The sequence below is a fragment of the Danio rerio genome, chromosome 12 (assembly GCF_049306965.1).
Source record: "Danio rerio strain Tuebingen ecotype United States chromosome 12, GRCz12tu, whole genome shotgun sequence".
In the NCBI taxonomy this organism is placed as follows: Eukaryota; Metazoa; Chordata; class Actinopteri; order Cypriniformes; family Danionidae; genus Danio; species Danio rerio.
Genome location: NC_133187.1, coordinates 6,125,001 through 6,132,500, shown reverse-complemented (window position 1 = coordinate 6,132,500; position 7,500 = coordinate 6,125,001). Strand labels below are relative to the sequence as shown.

General features: G+C 33.1%; 2 protein-coding genes across 4 annotated transcripts in view; one reads left to right on the top strand and one right to left on the bottom strand.

The window, feature by feature from the left end:
- The window catches only part of itga3b (integrin, alpha 3b), a 78,979-nt gene extending 74,278 nt beyond the window's left edge, over nt 1-4,701 (top strand). Inside the window, exon 26 of one of the 2 annotated variants that reach the window (XM_009306420.5) lies at nt 1,588-4,701. The gene's annotated coding sequence lies outside the window, so the exon portion shown is untranslated. 2 annotated transcript variants of the gene reach the window in all.
- ace (angiotensin I converting enzyme (peptidyl-dipeptidase A) 1) overlaps nt 1-7,500 on the bottom strand; it is a 75,123-nt gene that overhangs the window by 16,077 nt on the left and 51,546 nt on the right. Inside the window, exon 25 of one of the 2 annotated variants that reach the window (XM_689244.11) lies at nt 7,235-7,500. This exon is cut by the window's right edge and continues 212 nt beyond it. The exons of the other annotated variant lie outside the window; for it this stretch is intronic. The gene's annotated coding sequence lies outside the window, so the exon portion shown is untranslated. Of the gene's footprint in view, nt 1-7,234 lie in introns of those variants that run through there. 2 annotated transcript variants of the gene reach the window in all.

Genomic DNA, 7,500 nt, shown 5'->3' with positions numbered 1-7,500 from the left:
ACCAATAAAGAAAATTTATTTCTTAAAAGGGAACATCATGCCATTCCAAGCCCATCAGACACACCAACACAATCTCACAGCAATTAGTAACTTTTTGATTTAGTGGCTAATTCGTATAATCTCATTCGTACGATTTAGTATGATTTGCTCATCCCCCAATGACGGTTGGGTTTAGGGACAGGGCTGGGTGCCACGCCTCCTTTTTAAAATCGTAGATTTTCTTATGACTACTCGTACAAATTCGTTTGAGTTAGCCACTAAACAGACACAACGTAAAATCCTTACATTTTCTCATGAGATGAGGCTGGATACACAGTAAGGGTAATTTCAAAACACAAATTAATATATTTTTATTGAAATATCAAAGCTTTCTGTACCTCCTTTGACAGTCCAAGTAACCGAAAAAAAAAGACTTTTGATTTTTAATATTTGATTTCAGATATAATTCAGATGTAATTCAGAGTTGTCATATTTGGGTGAATTATACTTTTAAAAGTGTATTCAAAGCCAATGTTTTTTGGTCATTTACTTAGCATTTTGTTTTTTTTCTGTGAAAAACAATGAGGTTTTATAGTTTGGAAGCTTTTTAATAAGAGTAATATGAACTTTTAAACAAAAATCATTCAGAATTAGGGCTGAACAATATATTCTTCAATATATCGAGAATCGATATCACAATGTGTTTATCTGCAATTGTCACATCGCATGATTAGATTGTTTATTAAAGATTAATAGATGAAGAGAATTTTAAATATCACAATGGCCATAGTATTTAAGTCCAGAAATTGAAAAATCAAAAGTAAAATAACTTTACACTTCCTAGAAAACACTTTTATTTTTGCTCTGTCATATTTATATATGCTTGTAATTTATTATATTTTATGCTGATGCACTGCACAGAAAAAGACTTGATCATCCCAGTTGATCTAAATTCATAAAATATTTTCAAATTGAGCTTTCCAAATCAACCAGTTGAAATTATATTTATATTGCAATAATTACTGCAGCAAAATAAAATTTTGCAATGTCAGATTTTTTCAGTACCGTGCAGCCCTGCTCAGAATTATGAGTTTGACTCATAGTTTTGACTTTTTCCTTCAAAATTTTGTAAAAATTAAAGTAAATTTTGTAAAAATAAAGAGTTTTTTATCTTTTGTTTTCAAGTTAAAATCAGTTAAACTTTTTTTTGTGTAAGAAAAATATCAGATTTGTGAGATAAACAGTTTCATTTTTTATTCTGTGGTTTAAGCTTCTGTAAATTAGGCTTGCATTCACTATGCAAACTAGTCATACAAAGCAAATGAGAAATGAAGCTGAATAACAAATTAATACACTTAAAACGTTTTTTTTTTTTGTTTTTTTTACCAAACACACTCATCAAATGGCTTCAAACGACTTGAAATAGGATTTTGTGCATCTTTTTTGAAGCTTGGCTAAAATCACTGTGCATTTTAAATGTAAAACATCATTGTTGTCACAGAAAAGAGAGAATAAAAGATTAAATTAGTTAAAAATCCAAATTCATTTCAAGGCAGATCCATCAACTCTTAACTTGAAGTCTCCCTCTCATTGTCTGTGTGTCTGGAGCAGTGTGGTTTCTTCAAGAGGGCTGTTTACTACAGGATCATGCCAAAGTACCAAGGTGTGAAAGTCCGCAAAGAGGAACGCTACAACCTGGCCTTCCAGCCCGAGCAAGACCTCAGCAAGAAACTCTGGGTGACCAACTGGACAGAAATGCATGAATTTTACTACTGACGTCTTCACTCTCTCCATCCATCCAGAGCCAGGAGGAGCGTGATGATTGGACGATGTGATTTATTAACCCCGCCTCCACTCGAAGGACACTGGACATCGCCGTTGCTCAAACACAGTGAGAACAAGTTTGGAAGCGTTTGTTGGTCTGTGTGCAATAGAGTTGTAGACCATTAAACTGCTTTCAACAAAGCCAGATTATCTGGGATAATATGTAAATATGTTTTGAATTTTGTGCATATTGTATGACGTTTCATTCCGTTTCTTATGATAGCTTTTAATCAGGGTTGCTTTTTATATGTATTGAGATCAGTTGGAGTTTAGAGTTGGTCATTTTTACTCATCGACATCCCGCTGAAACCGAGCAGACGTTAAACTTTGTTAATGATTTCGTTTGCATTGAAATAAGTTGCGAAAAATAAACAGAGTTGCATTTTACGGTCAAAACCTGACAAACTCTTTGAAAGAGACAGAAATAGGCTGCGTCCGGAATCGCCTACTACAACGTAGGTACTGCATTTGAATTTAACCCTCAGGGGTCTAACGTCCCATTCACACGGGGCTTCAGCGTCAACAATTGACTGAAGGCGTGTCTGAAGTTGAAGCTGAAGCGATCGTCATAGAAGCGTCAGCCAATGAAATACAGTTAGCAATAGGCCACTGTCTAGCTGGTGTATTTGCATACAGCGATCTGATTGGCTAACGCTTACGTTGGCGCTTAAAAGGTTGAGCTAGTCCCAACTTCTGCAGCAACGTCTCTGAAGCGGCGTCGACAGATCCACCATGCAGTTCGGCAACGCCTGACGTCACCCATTCAAAGTGAATAGGAAGCGTTGACGCTGAAGCCCCGTGTGAATGGGGCGTAAGGGTGTTTTGGGGCCGTGGAGAAGTTTTGACATGCACTGACATTTGTGTTGTTTTCAGTATCTTAAAAACATATTAATGGCTAAAGTGTGATAATACTGTAAACAGCACAAGCTGGGCTACAATAATACCTGAGCAGCATGTTTGTTTGTGTTTGTGTTTTTGAGAAAGAAACGTTTATGCGTAGTTAGTGAAAAACTAAAATTTAAAGTTACTAAAACAAGGCCGTGAAACACACAGACAACATTTGTTCACAAGACTTTTGAGAACTGGATCTTGTAGCCTAGTGTTTTTGCTTCAAAATGATGTGAGAATCATCTTGTTTGCTTGCTCACAGAAAACAATGTAATGAATTTAAATTTCTTAGTCACTTTCTGAGTGAAAGTGGTCTATTCGAGAATCATTACTAATGCAGTGAGTCACACCTGAGAAGACAAAGACCTGAATAATGAGCCATCAGACAGGTAAGACTAATCTGAGGAAAAGATAACTTTATTTTTTATGTTTACAGTTTATTTAAAATATATTTAGCTATCACACAAAATAACTCGAGATACACTTGTGAGAGTCAGTGCACTGTATAAAACTCTGTAAACTATATTAACTCCTGGGGGTTAAATGTACTACTCGGCCATTAGAAAAGTACGAACTATACAGTAGTGTATGTCATTCATCACGTGATCTACCTGCGTCAGTTGTTTCTTTACTCCCATTCATGAATTCTCTCGTGGTACATCATTTGGTTATTTCAATCGGCTGCCATTTTAAAAAAACGAAAGCAAGGCTGCAATGGGAAGAAACCTAAAAGTATAGGAGTATATACAGTACCACTGTAAACATTGCAGCAACATGCTGTGGGCTACAAACCTCCAGCTGTTGCTGCGATTTCAAAATGCAGATATGGTGTAAACATCACTTTAATATCATTCAGTGAAGTATAGTTTAAACAATTATGGATTAAATTTTCCAACAAAAATTATATTCTAGGATCAACATAGATCGCATCGTACTTCTACATCCTCCCATGGAGGAAAATGACAATGTCCAAACCACAAAGTTCCTATCAACATTAAAGTGTGTGTGCATGTGTATACTTGTTTTTATATCATGACGAATGTTCCATAGTAGATTTTGTTCCAACCATGGTTGTCAATGGCTTTATTTTCCCAACATTCCTCAGAATAATTTTTTTGTGTGTTCAACAAAAGAACAAAACACTTATCAAGAAAATAGTGAGAAATCTTTCAATTTTGGGTAAACTTTCCCACTATCAACCTAACAATTAAACATAGAAAAACTTTGAAAACATAGACTTCACATACCTTCACCTTAGAATTCTAAGGTTCTATCTGACATTTTTTGTCAAAATTGATTTATTGACATATTCTTATTAACAACTTATTTACAACATTGATGTTTTTTTTTTAATATAAGTTGTTTACATTTTAAGACCTTTTATTTAAAAAAAACAAATGTTACACACATATTGTTTGCTATGGAATGCAAAATACTTTGAAGCTCAATATCTCAAAATCATCCAGAACGCAGATAGAACCTTATAATTAGAACCTCATAATTCCGAGGTGACGATACAGTTACTTACTCGCTAGCCTTTGGCTTAGTCCCTGATTTATCTGGGAGTTCCACAGTGGAATGAACCACCAATTACTTTTACATATATTTTATGTGGCAGAACATGCAAAGAAATAAAAAAACTGTTTGAATAAATGTGAAAATTTGGGATCAGAATGGCTAAAAATGCATTTTATAAATATACTATAATAATTTTTGATTTTTCTTTCACTGTATAACCAAAAATCAGTTCACATAGATACACATCTACACTTTTTGAGTGAGCCATTGTTTTTTTTTTTTTTTTTTGCTTTGCGGTTTGTTGTCAAGTTTTGTTTTGTTTTTGGAAATTCCCAGTTTTAATGCGTTTATTTTACTTTTACAAATGCTGAATTTTAAAATTCAGTGGAACCACTACTACTGTAACTGCTCTCCTGTTGTTGCAAACTATCTTTCCAGTAGAGAATGTTGATTTCATGATTGAATAAAGACTGTAATTTCTATATAAAATAATATTTGTAATGCCAAGCCACATCATTGCTGCTGATTTCATTTCAAAACAGCTCATATCCTTCCACTTTCAACAAGGTTAAACATGCTCAGCATTGTCCAAACATAAAATTCCGACAGCAAGCAAGGCTTAAACATCTTTATAATTATTTTTTAATCTATGGTAATAATCATAATAATTCAGTAGTCATGTCAAAGCAGTAAGTAAACCGGCTTAAAACATTGCAAGAGTTTGATGCTTTGTTTTCAGTGAGGACTTGGAGAAACTTGTTCATGCTTTTATCAGCAGCAGGATGGATTACTGTAAAGGACTCCTCACTGGCCTTTCCTAAAAAGACAGTCAGAAAGTTGCAGCTCATCCAGAACGCTGCGGTCAGGATTTTGACCAGAACCAGAAAATCCGAGTACACCACACCTGTCCTCTTTACACTGGCTCCCAGTTACATTCAGAATAGATTATTACTTGTCTAAAAATCACTAAATGGTCTAGGATCTCAATTACAGATATGCTTACAGAATAAAAAACCAAACAGATCCCTCAGATCTTTAGGATCAAGTAAATTAGAAAATCAAGAGTTCAGTCAAAGCAGATGGAATCCGCATTCATCTACTAACAGCGCCCTCTGCTGCTGGAATCAGCTTCCAGAAATGATCAGATGTGCTCCAATATTAGGCGCATTCAAAACAAGACTGAAAACACATCTGTTTAGCTGTGCCTTTACTGAATGAGCACTGTGCTACGTCCAACAGATCATTATTTTGTCTTTCTTTTCTTTTTCATTCCTTTAACACATATTTATCTGTTTTTAATAATTTTTGATTCTTTTAATAATTTTTTTATTGTTTTTTATTCTTGTTTTTGTAAAGCACTTTGAATTACCATTGTGCATGAAATGTGCTATAAACCCAAACTTGCCTTGCCTAATATTTTGTAAAAGTCGTCATGTAAAATATTGAAGACAAAACTATTAGCCCTCCTATAAAATTGTAACTCTTCTCCAAATATTTGATGTGAAATAGTGATATTTAACAGCATAAGTGGATATGACTTTCTTCATTTACTCTGTTAAATTTCACTAGTTTACAACACAAAATATTTGGAGAAGAATTACAATTTTACAAGAGGGCTAATAAAATATATATTGACCATTTTTACATAAAGTATTCTAGCCAAGCTAAAAAAACAAAAACATATATATATATATATATATATATATATATATATATATATATATATATATATATATATATATTTTGTGTGTGTGTGTGTGTGTGTGTGTGTGTGTGTGTGTGTGTGTGTGTGTGTGTGTGTGTGTGTGTGTGTGTGTGTGTGTGTGTGTGTGTGTGTGTGTGTATGTGTGTGTGTGTGTGTGTCTGTGTCTGTGTGTGTGTGTGTGTATACAGTTGAAGTCAAAATTATTCGGCCCCCTTTGAAATTTTTTAGCTTTTTGAAATATTTCCCAAATTATGTTTAACAGAACAAGGACATTTTCACAGTATGTCTGATAATGTTTTTTCTTCTGGAGAAAGTCTTATTTGTTTTATTTCGGCTAGAATAAAAGCAGTTTTTAATTTTTTAAACACTATTTTAAGGTCAACATTTTTAGCTCCTTCAAGCAAAATTTTTGATAGTCCACAGAACATACCATTGTTATACAATAACTTGCCTAATTAACCTAACCTGCCTAGTTAACCTAATTAACCTAGTTAAACCTTTAAATGTCACTTTAACCTGTATAGAAGTGTCTTGAAAAATATCTAGTAAAATATTATTTACTGTCATCATGGCAAAGAAAAAATAAATCAGTTATTTGAAATCAGTTAAAACTATCATGTTTAGAGATGTGTTGAAAAAATCTTCTCTCTGTTAAACAGAAATTGGGCAAAAAATAAACAAGGGGGCTATAATTCAGGGGGGCTCATAAAGTCAGAATTATTAGCCCCCTTCAAATTTTTTTCTTCTTTTTAAAATATTTTCCAAATGGTGTTTAACAGAGCAAGTAAATTTTCCCTGTGTGTCTGATAATATTTTTTCTTCTGGAAAAAGTCTTATTTGTTTTATTTCAGCTAGAATAAAAGCAGTTTTAAAATTTTTGAACACCATTTTAGGGACAAAATTATTAGCCCCTTCAAGCTATATTTTTCTCGATAGTCTACAGAACAAACCATCGTTATACAATAACTTGCCTAATTACCCTAACCTGCCTAGTTAACCTAATTAACCTAGGTAAGCCTTTAAATATCCCTTCAAGCTGTATAGAAGTGTCTTAAAAATATCAAGTAAAATATTATGTACTTTCATCATGGTAAAGAGAAAATAAATCCATTATTAGAGATGAGTTATTAAAACTATTATGTTTAGAAATGTGCTGAAAAAATATTCTCTCTGTTAAACAGAAATTGAGGAAAAAATAAACAAGCAGTCTAATAATTCAGGGGGGCTAATAATTCTTACTTCAACTGTATATATTAGAAACGAGTCCTTAGAAATGAGTTATTAAAAATTTCACTTTTAAAACAGTAAACGAAGCCAAAACCTCTTTATAATTCTTTATGTTTTATAAAGGTTTACCAATAAAACCAATCAGAAACGGTTAAAACTATACAAATGATTGAAAACAGCAGTCAGACATCGAAAAAATTTGTACAAATAAATTACAGAAGTCACCGTTCATTGCATAGTCAAACAAATTTGACCAAAAAAATAATAAATATACATTACATTCAAAAAGAGCTGTTTTGTTTTTTTGTTTCTCCAAAAAAGTAATGACTGCGTGGCAAGAAGAATAGAATTAGTTGGCG